We start from the raw sequence: 12,717 nt of genomic DNA, 5'->3' as shown, positions 1-12,717 counted from the left end.
TTTCCAGAGATTTCTTTTTTTTTTTTTTTTTTATGAGACAGAGTCTCGCTCACTCTGTCACCCAGGCTGGAGTGCAGTGACGCGATTTTGGCTCACAGCAACCTCTGCCTCCCAGGTTCAAATGATTCTCCTGCGTCAGCCTCCAAAGTAGCTGGGATTACAGGCCTATGCCCCTACACCCGGCTAACTTTTACATTTTTAGTAGAGATGGGGTTTCACCATGTTGGCCAGGCTGGTCTCGAGTTCCTGACCTCAAGTGATCCACTTGCCTTGGCCTCCCAATGTGCTGGGATTAAAGGTAATTTTCACAGATATTTTAATTGCATGAAGAATAGCTATACTAAGAATATCTTTGCTGCATTCTTATAACTATTTACATGAAGGCAATTGTGAAATGATCTCTGCTTTCTCCTCTGAAAATCAAGGAGTTAAAATTAAATATGCAACATCTCTGTCTTCAACACTCCAGGATTCCATATGCAAAATACAACACAGCTCTGAGCCAAGAGAACAGTCATCATTAATGGTCCCAGGGCTGATGATGAGGAGTGATGGCAGCTCTGTAACCTCATCTAGAGTAAGCAGTACCTGATACTGAATTTTTAAGTGAAAAGAGGCTACCATGCATTTCTACGTTATCCGCAATCACTTGGGGAGAGGACCACAAGCTTTCTCAATAGGGGCAAGTATCCTAAAAAGAGACTGCCTGCTCCTTCCCTTGGTGTGTAACTGATGTAAGGGTCTACAGGAATACAAGTATCCCAGTCGTACCTTTTGAAGATTAAAGCAACAAAAATTGGGTGAGCTACTAAAGGAGAACAATCTAGAATTCATTAGTACAATACATCTTGCATTTCAAACCCAGACAGTCCCTGCTTGTGTCACACATTGGTGATGCCTATCTGTTCAGCTGACAGACTCCAAACAAAGAAAAGTAGCCTCAGAGATGAAGCGTTAACTGCAGTGGGGGAAGGAGAAAGCGAAAATCAAGATAGTCAGGTATGAGGGCCCCAGACAACAAAGAGAAAGAGAGAAAAGTAACGGCTGTTTTCCAATTCTAATTAAGTTAGGAAACAAGTCAGAAAACATTGCCAAAGACAGTACTCACTGAAAAGAGATGCCACTAAAAAAACTAAACAGATTGTGAACAATACTTTTTGTGAAAAAAGAATTTCATCAACATGACTGATGTATGTAACCTAAATTAGAAAACTTTTTTTTTTTTTTTTTTAAAGAGACAGTCTTTGTTGCTCAGGTTAGAGTGCAGTGGCACTATCAGCTCACTGCAGCCTCCAACTCCTGGGCTCAAGCAATCCTCCTGCCTAAGCTTACTGGGTAGCTAGGGTTATAGGCTTTTTTTATTTTATTTTTTACATTTCAAACCCAGACAGTCCCTGCTTGTGTCACACAATAAAATAAAAATAAAATTTTTATTTTATTTTATTTTATTTTTTGTGGAGACTGAGTTTCACTATGTTGCCAGGCTGGTCTCAAACTCTTGGCCTCAAGCAATCCTCCCAGTTTGGCCTCCTAAAGTGTTGAGATTATAGGCATGAGTCACCATTCTAAGCTCCAAATTGGAGAACATTTTAACTAAAAAAAAAAAAAAAAAAAAAAAACTTCCTTTTAGAGAGAAGGCAAATAAAAATTATATAATATGCAAAAACCTCAAGTCACTAAAAGTACTGTTTTTAAAAAGATAATCCTATGTAACAATAAGAATGCATTTAGTATAGATAGTAGGTTGCAGGTTGATCAGCTTATAGACTATGTAAAAAAAAAAAAAATTAACATACTTGTACCTTAACGGCATTAACACATGAAAGGTCTATCAATACTTTGCTGTTTTCAAACAATCTGAAAAACCAGAACACACCATCCGATGTTTTTTCCCTTTACTCCAACAGTGAAACAAGGTAAAAAATAATAAGAATGATTGGATAACAATAAGGGAAACTCATTCCAGGAAAATCTAAGTTTGCATTACCAAATTTCACAGAACTAGTATACTCTTGTACTTGGAAAAGAAAAACTCAAATTCTTAGGGTTTGAAGAGACTGAAGAACTGTATACTACTACATATTAAAATAGACTCATGCTTAAGGGGGTTGCTCTTCAATGGTACTCAAGTCAGATCAATACCTAAAGCAAATAAGGAAGCAAATTCAATAACAGCTGAAGTCCAAAATCAAATCACACCTCTGGGAGGTGTATTTGTGGGCACACATGTTTGCATGTGCACACATGTGCAAGAAGAGTGGGGGTCCTCACTAATCTATCCCATTCAGATCAGCACCTTAACTACTCCTTGGTTTTTGGAAACTGTCACTTGGCATGATTACAAATTTTGAGAGGTGGCTGTATTATTCCTACCAGCTTAATCTCATGACCAGTCCTAACCTGTGTGCAGCCATGAAATAAGGCAAATTTACTTTAAAAAGTCAGTGATTTTTAAGACTGCTGATGTCTACTGTTGGAGAGAAGAACACTTAGCAAGTTCAGTTTTAGATTTCTACCATGAGGAATGAGTATTATCAAGTAAGATAAGTCTTGATTTCATACAGAATATAAAACTTCTGGCTAAGCCTGGCTCTCTCCTGTGAAATGCAAACAGACTTGTTGAAATTCAGGCATAATACTGTTCTCTGACAGAATATAGTGATGTTAATAAAGGCAGAATGTTTTCATCCCAAATTAGCTGAGAAAAGATGTAGCAAAGGACACTGATAAAACCACTCTAAGAGGTTGACTTAAGTCAGCATGAGAGACGTGCCACCATGATTCTGAAAAAGAGACTGCCTACTCCTTCCCTTGGTGTGTGACCGATGTAAGGGTCTACAGGAATACAAGTCACAAATGCAGAAACAGCAAGTGTAGTGGCATTATTGCTTCGCATCAGGACCTCCTCCATAGAGGCACAGGCTACTGCATAGAGAATGCTGGGAGAACAAGAACGCATGGGGCCTTGCACAAGGTCAATCTCATAAGGAGGAGGAGTGGGGGGTAGTAAGAAAAGGAGGAGGAAGGGGCAAGCAGGGAAGGAGGGCAGAAGGAAAGAAGAGACAGATGACTCCAGCCCATCGGCATCCTAAACTTAGCATAGAGCAAAGAACTAGTATCACTATCACTGCATTCAAATGCACATGTTACTCCCACTAGTGTCTTTCACTATAGTTTAAACTGTACTGCTAAAGGTAAATTAGAAATGTCACCATATTCTCAGCATTCTAACAAATGGGTTTTCACACCTTCAATTCCTTTGCTGCTTTTTCAATTCAGTTCCCATCTGTACTGAGCATGCTCAATGCCAGGTCTGTGTGCTAAGATAACAGGACAGGTCTCTATGGACAGGAGGGCTCAGATACATTCACTTTCTAAGGTGACTTGCAGTGAATTATGTAATTATATACTCTTTTCTTTAAAAGACATTTTTAAGCCAAGTAATGTCATTAGTTTCAAGTGTACAAAAAGCAAATGTGTGAAACAAATGGTAAGAAAATTCTCTAACACACCAAGAATTCAAATGTGTCTTTGGTTTGACGTAGAGGAAAATGAATGTCAAAGTTTGTTAAATACACCTCATTTAATTTAGGTATGATATGATAGGGTCAAACGCTATTAGATTTCAATTTGCTTGCTTTAATCATTTCATAACAATCATATAACATAAGTGAGCATTCTCCAGTATACTTCCCATTTAAGGATGATAAAAAATATTGTGTAATGAGAGAACAAAATAATTACTACTATCTTTATTCTTAAGTTGATTTTTAAATTTCATAAAAATCCAAGAATATACTGACTTTTAAAAAGTATCCCCTAATAAGAATAAAAGGTTCTTTGGACACATAACCCTTGACTATTCACTCTAGTAGTCAATCATAACCAAAGCCTTTATGAATGAGCCTTTGTGACTAAAGTTTAGACAGTGACTTAAACTAACGATGAGATGACCGAACTTGCGGCCATTCTTCCCTACTACTGTTAGATATTCCCCCACACTTTGGGTCACAATGTCTGTCCCATTCTGAACACATCTGCTGATAGTGTTATTTTTACTTTACCATTATCATGGAGGGCTCTCAGTTACAGAGTATGCACTATCTGCCCAGCACAATGTATTTATATACACCACCTCATTTAATGCTTACAGCGACCCTCAGCAGTAGGTATTATCTCCATTCTGCAGAAGATCACAGTACATAAGCTACTAACATACCTCAAACACTTCTCATGTGCCAGCTCATGTTGCAAGTCACATTCCTATGATCTGGGCACTATTGTTATTCTGCTTTGATGGATGAAGAGGGTGGCACATCGAGTAAACAGCTTTTCCAGGGCTGTACATATTGCACATGGCAGAGTCCAGGTCCTGACCCAGGTCGTTCTAACATTAAAGCCCACACTCTTACCCTCAGCACTGAGGAGTGTGGCTTTCCAGAACTGCACTCTGTCACTAGACATGAGAAGAATTGAAACAATGGACAGGAAGGGGGCCAGCACTGGTTTGGGCAGAGCCAGACCTTCCAACCCGTAAGTCAGCTGATACATCCACCTGGGACACTCTCCCTGCCCAAGTTTTCCTGAAGGAACTCACCATAAGAAAACAGAAGCCTTGCTTCAAAGCTGGCAACTCAATGATACCCAGTGCACAAGACTCAAATGACAGGGTTTCTGAGTGTCCAGGGCACTAGGCATTCCAGGGCACTAGGCATTCCAGGATAACCAGCCTTGGTCTAGACGGATGCTCCATGTCCATTCAATGGTCATCTGTCCCTTCGTTACCACAGCCCACTGTGTCCCTCGGCCATAATAGGATCTGGACTACGGATTTTGTTACTCAGGCTCTTGGTTACCCAGGTCTGTTTCAGGAGGGACTGCTGGAATTTATGGCAAAATTGTTTTGGGATATAGTGGTGGGCATCCAGTGATGGGAGGGCTCAATTCCAAGGGCGTGTGGGGAGGTTAACAAAGGCTACCAGGGAAAGGTAGTAGGAGAGCCGAGTCAGGCACCAGAGGCAATGCTCTGGCATCCCAGGAGGGAGGCAGGAAGCCAGAGTAAGAGGCAGTCAGCAGGAGGAAGACGTGTGGCAATCAACTGACTTGCAGCTGACAGCTTAAGAATGGATAGAGACACTGTGAAAAATAAAACTAATTTTTTTTACTTTTTAATAATAGCCATTCTGACTGCTGCGAGATGGTACCTTGTTGTGGTTTTAATTTGTATTTCTCTGATAATTAGTGACATCGAGTATTTTTTCATGTTTGTTGGCTGCTTGTATGTCTCCTTTTGAGAAGTGTGTCTGCATGTCTTTTGCCCAATTTTTAACAGGACTATTTGGTTTTGTTTGTTGAAATCATTTACGCTCCTTCTGTAGAGGAAAGGGAAGGATTATATACTATTGGTGGGATGTAAATTAGTTTAGACACTATGGAAAGCAGTTTGGAGACTTCGCAAAGAACTTAGAACTACCATTTGACCCAGCAATCCCATTATTGGGTGTATAACTGAAGGAAAATAAATCGTTCTACCAAAAAGACACATGCATTCATATGTTCATTGCAGCACCATTCACAATAGCAAAGACATACACTCAACCTAGGTGTACATCAATGGTGGACTGGATTTAAAAAATGTGGTACATACACAGCATGGAATACTACAGAGCCATTAGAAAAATGAAAGCACATACTTTGCAGCAGCATGGACACAGCTGGAGTCCATTATCCTAAGCGAATTAATGCAGGAACAGAAAACCAAATACAGCATGTTCTCACATATAAGTAGGAACTAAACACTGAGTAGACATGGACATAAAAATGGGAGCAAAAGGCACTGGAGACTACTGGGGCGGGGGGGTAACAGTGGGAAAAGCCTGAAAAACCTATCGATGGGGTACTATGGCTGCTACCTGGCTGATGGGATCATTTATATCCCAAACCTCAGCATCACACAATATACTCATGTAACAAACCTGTATGTGCACCTCCTGAATTTAAAATAACAATAGAAATTATTTTTTTACATGAAATCGATGTCTCAAGAGCCACACTGGAGTGGATTTACCACAGTTCTCAGCTTAGGGAGAAGTTTACCACTCCTGTCCTCCACCCAAGATAAGGGTGTTCACCTTGCCACATGAGTCCAGGTTCTCTATGGAACACTGGAACAACTTTAACACAATGGGAGGTAAGTGCTCTGGATTAGAAAGCGATTACAAAACACCATCAAATAAACCAAGTGCATAATAGGTGTGCCAGTGGCCCCCAACTCATAGACATCATTATTTAGATTAACAAAGGCCAAGAACAAAAATAAGTCACAGTATTTACCAGAAATTATGAAGTCATCTTTACCCCAATACTTTCACTCATAGGGTTAAGGGATTTAATACAGACTGAATACCTGAACATTAGTACGTGCATGGAGAAAAAAATAATTAAAGAACGTGCACCTAAATCTAACCAGTATTTTATCTGGAGAGCAGCTTTTGAGTAGAAAGTTGCATTCTGTGCTACTTATCTGTAACATTTATTTGTTTGCAACATTTACATTATGTTAGTAATTAAAAATGTATATACTAGGTCCCATGTCCAGTGAGAATATTCACATATTCAGTAGCTGGGGAACAGTACACTGTTTCTGTTTTACTTACCCCATGAGAGATTATAATTCTAACAGTCCCAATTGGGGAAGTTAAATATCCACTGAGTGTTCAGAATTCTCAGAAAAAAAAGCCACTGCAAGTAAACACCCAGGCAAGTTCAGAGAGAGCGGGGAGAAGCGCATGCATTGCAGGGCCAGTGGGATAGCAAAGGTGGGGCGGGTGCTGGGATCAGCCTCTCAGCCAAACCAATGGCAAAGCATCTGCCCCCCACCAGCCGGCACAGAGGCTGGGGAGCCAGTTCTACAAGGATGTTTTTTGCCAATCTCCCCATTCCTGCCAGGGCATGGGAAGTTGGAATACAGTGTGTGTGCTTAGAACAGTGACCAGCACAGGGCAGACTCCACAAGTTTGCTAAATTAATATATGTAAAGGAAGGGGGAGGAAGGGAAGGAAGAAAGAAGGAAGGAGGGAAGGGAAAGTAAGAATGAAAAAGGTGGGAAAAATTGGAGAATACCTAAATTCTGCTCAACATATAAAGGATCATATTTACTTTATAACCAGGTTTATACATGATTTTAATAATAACTTTTTAACATAATTACCTTTTATTTCATTTTCAGGACTTAAAGAGCCTTGGTAGTTTCTAATTCAAGACGTAGAAAGAACAAGAATGCTGCTCTGGATGTCTAATTTGGAGATTTCTAAAAGGAAAAAGACACAGATTAAAAATCACGCTGGTGAATAAAATTGATGAAAAGGTATCATTCAAAATTAAATTGCTTTTCCTCAAAGCCCATTTCTAATTCAGCTGCTCTAAGAAACTGTAAAACTGATTCTAAAAGAAAACAAAAATCTAAGTATAGGGCCAACTTCGTGTATTCAATGGAAAATAAACTAAACAAGAGCCTGTGTATGGCTATGAGCCTGGGGAACCCCGGCTTTGCACTGTTTCATACTCAACATCTCAGAAAGGACATGTCACTCTTCCTAACTCCCAGAATCATGCAGGAAATGATGGAGCCTCCTCACAAACAACTGCAAAACCGGGTAGGAAAACAGGTACGCTGTCCTCCAGAAACATTGGTAATGTTTGCAAAGAGAGAAGATATCACAGGACAGGTCCAGTAACTTGTACTGTCCTCCCAATGCGGTTCAGACCCAAGGTCATGAACAAGCAAACATTTCCGCTGGTCTTGGACTTCTTTTTCCTGCATTGAGGACAGATCTTCATGGCCTCACAGTCCCAAACAAACTATTTCATTATCAGGGAAAATTAACATTGACTGGACCCAGAAACAACATGACTCCTTCTTACAAACAGGGAAAGAAACAGAGGCTCCTGGAGGAAACGGGGAAAGAAACGGAGGCTCCTGGAGGAAAGCCGCTTCTGCTGGACACGTTCTGCTTTTCCTGCACTTGGAGATACTGGGATGAGTCGTGAAAGTGGTGGTTATCAGGACGGCCCGCAATGCTAAAGAAAATACTGTGCTGAAAATCTTAACTGTCTCCTCCTCCAGCATCTGCTTTTGTCAGATACCATCAGTCCAAATGACTGCGTCTTTGTTTACTCGAAAGTGGGAGCCAAACCACAGGGAAGGAAGTGTCCTGTCTGCAATAGATATCTTCTTTATTGAGATTTACTGTATATTTTGCAGGTTTATAGGAGTAACCAAGGGAAAAATATTTTAAGGAGGCATTTGGGACTCCAGATAATGGCTAAAAACGACTTCATTAAGATCTATGCCAGCATCTTCAGCACTATCATCTCCTTTTTGGAGCAATGTGTAATGAATGATTCACTAAACATTTATTAGGAAGGCTGCAAATCCTGACCTAGATTTTGTATCGCTTCAAAAAAATACAAAGAAAGCCTGAAAATGCCCAAATAACAACTAAGATTGATAGTCTCCACTCTTAAAACTTTCAAAACAGCCTACTTTCTCCTGTTCCATTACCTAACAAGGTTCAACAAGAAGATAAAGTAGACTAGTATTAGATTAACATAGATATATAAACTCCAAGTTCCATGGTTCTTTTTATTGCTTTAATACCTGAAATTTAAGATAGTATTTTATTAGACTGCTGAAGTATATGGAATTTCCAGAAACTCAAATTAATGAAATCATGTGCTGTTATTATGTTAGAGAAATATTGATTTAAAATATATCTGGGCCCATATGAATTTGACTGTGGCCCAGAATAACAAAGCAAAGGGTTCTGTATTTTAATATTTTGCAACCAGTATTTTTTGTGTTGGCCAAAAATTATATCTAAAATCCTTGTTCATTTTTTCTCATGATTTTTGCCTTATCCTTCTCACATTTTTGAAGGGAGAAAATAGCAAAGAGCTGAACACTTACGAGAATGAATTCACCGACAGAAAAGTCACTCAATTGTGATTGAGACAGGGAGTAATACCACATATGGAGAACTTCAAGACTGGATTTATCTTCAAAGTTGCCATGTGAAATCAAAACGATCCTAATAGAAATAATTCATAGCACAGATGCTTGAAACTTAGGGATCATACGGTCATCTGCTCCAGTTGTCTCATTTCACAGATGAGAAAAAGAAAGCCCAGAGTGGTTAAGTGACCACTTCAAAGTCACACAGCTAAGCCAGCTCCGGATGCCCAGATTTTCTAGGTATAAATCCAGTGCTCTATTAGATCATAGTGGATCTTTAATTTCCTAAATAACCTCTTAAGAGATTACAATTTCATCTATTTTAGCGTAAAACAAACAAACAAAAATCATTTCTACTCAGCATGATTACATCACAAGTCAACTCAACTTTCTGTCAATATAACCCACTGTTCAAAGTTATCAAGGGCATACTCTGCCTTTTGTCCCAGCGATAAAGCTACATTAAAATATGAATGCCCATGAGAAATCCAAAATGAAATTTGGGATATTCTTAGGTTGTCTAACCTAGATAAATCTAATACAAAAATATTATACAGTTTCCCTGTCTTATTCATAGTCATCATAATCATAGGTTTGCTGCAACACATTTTCAAGTAGATTTATAGTCTCTCAAGCAAAACATAGGTATTCTACTCAAAGCTTACATAACCAGTTTTGAAAGTAGAATTTCACAATGATTTAGTATTAGATCTATCAGTTCAGACTGAATTCGTATTCACTGAAACCCTAGAATCACTGCAGAGCACTTGGGTCACCCAGGTCAGCAGCTTATTAACAATAGTCATGTGTTGACTCTCCCATTATTGATTGCTGCACAGTGTTAGGTGCATAAGAACCGAAAAGCACCAGATGGTGTCCCGCCCACTGTGGGCTGATGATGAACGTCACCAAGGAAGTCCTTCAGAGCAGCACTGGAGTTAAGGTTTGCACAGGATGAGAGTGTAACTGTGAGTGTGTCTTTAGATGGGCAGTTAGTAAATCCACATGGAGTTTTCCTGGGGAATGTGAACTGACAGATTCCGCGGAAATAAAGAGTATATGCAAGCAAGCAAGGTAACATAAATGAAATCCAGCCAACGGATGACAGAAAAACTCTTCTACGCATGCCCAAAAAAGCACACATGCACACACACACAGTCAGGAAACAAAATGTCCATTAAGAAGAACCCTTTTCTAGAAACTGTGAAAGCAACAAAATATTTTCCTTATATTTCTTTTTATAAACCCACTAATGATATTAAAACTAAGTGCCAAACAACCATATTAAGGGAGAAAAAAGGACAAGATGTCCTTTCCAACATATTTCAAAAAGAAAATAAAGAAATACCAAGTAAACACAGGAAGAGATCTTCAACATAATCAGGGAAATGCAAAATAAAACTGTAATGAGATACCACTACATACCAAATAAGATGGCTAATTTTAAAAGGTTTGAGAATATCAAGTGTTACCGGGCGCCGTGGCTCACGCCAGTAATCCTAGCACTTTGGGAGGCCAAGGTGGGCAGATCACCTGAAGTCAGCAGTTCAAGATTAGCCTGGCCAACATGATGAAACCCCATCTCTACTAAAAATACAAAAAATTAGCCAGGCGTGGTGGCAGGTGCCTGTAATCCCAGCTACTTGGGAGGCTGAGGCAGCAGAATCACTTGAACCCGTGAGGTGGAGGTTGCAGTGAGCTGAGACCGTGGCATTACAGTCCAGCCTGGGCAACAAGAGTGAAACTCTGTCTCAAAAAGAAAATATCAAGTGTTTACAAGGATACGAAACAACTTGCATTTCATACAATGATTGTTGGAAATTCAAAATGTTACAAGCACTTTGAAAACTAATTTAGCTGTTGCTTATAAAGTTAAGCACACACCATATGACCCAGCAATGCTACTACTAAGTATATACCCAAGACAAAATTGAAACAGAGATTCCACACAAACATTTGCACAAGAATGTTCACAGAAGCCTTATTCATAATAACCCCAAACTTGAAAGAATCCAAACGTCCATCAACTGGTGAATGGATAAACAATTCGCGGTATATCACACAAGGGAATACTACTCAGTAATGAAAAGGAAATAATTGCTGATGTATACAACAACATAAATCAATTTAGAGCATTATACTATGGAAAAGAAGCCAAACACAAAAGACTACACATATGATCGCATTTATATGAAATTTTAGAGAAAGGCAAACTAGAGCAATAGAAAGCAGATCAATGATTGGCACAGTCAGAGTGTGGAGGAAGGGACTGACTGCAAAGACGCCCCAGAGAACATGCTGGGTGATAGAGATGTTCTATTTGAGGATTGTGGTAGTGGGTGCATAACTGCCCATATTTGCGAAAATACATTAAACCATACACTTAAAATCAGTAAATTTAGTTATATATATATTGTAACTCACAAAAGTGCTTAAAAAAAAACTCAGTGTTCCCATCTTTTAATATTCACAAACTTCCTTAATAAGCCCTGGGACTCTTTCAGTGGATGGTACTCAACATTTTCAAATAATTAATAAGGATTATAGCAATCAATGATGGCTAAGTATCTGGAGACCACAAAAAAGAAAAACCAATAATCAATAATACTGCTTACAAGGAAACTAAATCATTCCTTTGTTCTACAACTTCTAGTAAGTTGTGATCTTATAATAGATTTCCAAAATATATTCTAATCCTATTTGGTCTACAATAAATTTCTTCAATGTAAAAAGATAAACTTTCTAAAACTCTTGATAATCCACGGAGAGTGACATACAGGAGAGGGAAGATATAGCCCAAGGTCCCTGGGTTTTTGGGTAAACACTGTGAGAGATGACCCACTTGTCCTTGTTGCATCTTCAGTTCATGTTCTTTTAAAAAGTTCCAAGAAGAAACTCAACCCCAGAAAAACAAAAAACAGTTGGGCCCAGGGATGCCAGAGTTGGAGACAAACTTTGACCAACTCTCCTCATCACTACACTAAAAACCCTGCCTGGGGAGGAGTTTATTTGCAATTTTCTATACGAATGATGTATGTAGAAGCATGACCATATGTACAAGCTTGATTGTATGTAGAAGATTGATAATATGTAGAAACATGACCAGCAGCTGCACCTGCACTGCCTTTACTCTACCTCTTCATATAATGACAGCTAACCAGCCTAATGAAAGCCCTGTTTTCACCACAGTTAGGGAAGGCACTGCTCTGGGAACTATCCTGGTGTCCTTACTTCTTGCAAGTAATACAATCCCCTTGTTAAATCCAGTTGTGGTCACTGGACTGTCAACCACTAAGAAATTGAACCCACCCATTGTGTGGGTAACAAAGACCAAGAAATGTGTAGAAAAAAACAGTCAATGTGGAAACTTGAAGAATTATAGACCAGATTATAAGTCAACTCCAAAACTATTCTTAAAAACACTTTGATACGCTAAATGGGAAAAACCTCTTAAGCATCCACAAGGCTTTGTCTCTGAGTCTACTAGAAACTCTTATCTATAATATGTAAATATGTAAACAAGATATAAGACAGGCTTATCAAAGTGATTACAGATGATTCAAGGTTGACAATGACTAAAATGATATACAATAGAATCATGATTCCAAATGTGCTAAGCTAGAACAATTTTACAGTACTAATATCAAGCACAGGCCAAAATAATAATTAAACTACATTTACTCAACACATATTTCCTGATGGGC

At 39.0% G+C, this 12,717-nt stretch overlaps 1 protein-coding gene across 1 annotated transcript in view; it reads right to left on the bottom strand.

Moving 5' to 3' along the window:
• The window catches only part of FAM110B (family with sequence similarity 110 member B), a 159,609-nt gene that overhangs the window by 115,281 nt on the left and 31,611 nt on the right, over positions 1-12,717 (bottom strand). The window contains exon 2 of the mRNA XM_033202653.1: positions 7,211-7,309. The gene's annotated coding sequence lies outside the window, so the exon portion shown is untranslated. The remainder of the gene's footprint in view (positions 1-7,210; positions 7,310-12,717) is intronic.

Source organism: Trachypithecus francoisi, unplaced genomic scaffold, assembly GCF_009764315.1.
Source record: "Trachypithecus francoisi isolate TF-2019V2 unplaced genomic scaffold, Tfra_2.0 Lachesis_group7, whole genome shotgun sequence".
NCBI classification, from domain to species: domain Eukaryota; kingdom Metazoa; phylum Chordata; class Mammalia; order Primates; family Cercopithecidae; genus Trachypithecus; species Trachypithecus francoisi.
The sequence above is the reverse complement of the archived record's forward strand: the minus strand, read 5'-3'. Positions and strand labels throughout refer to the sequence as shown.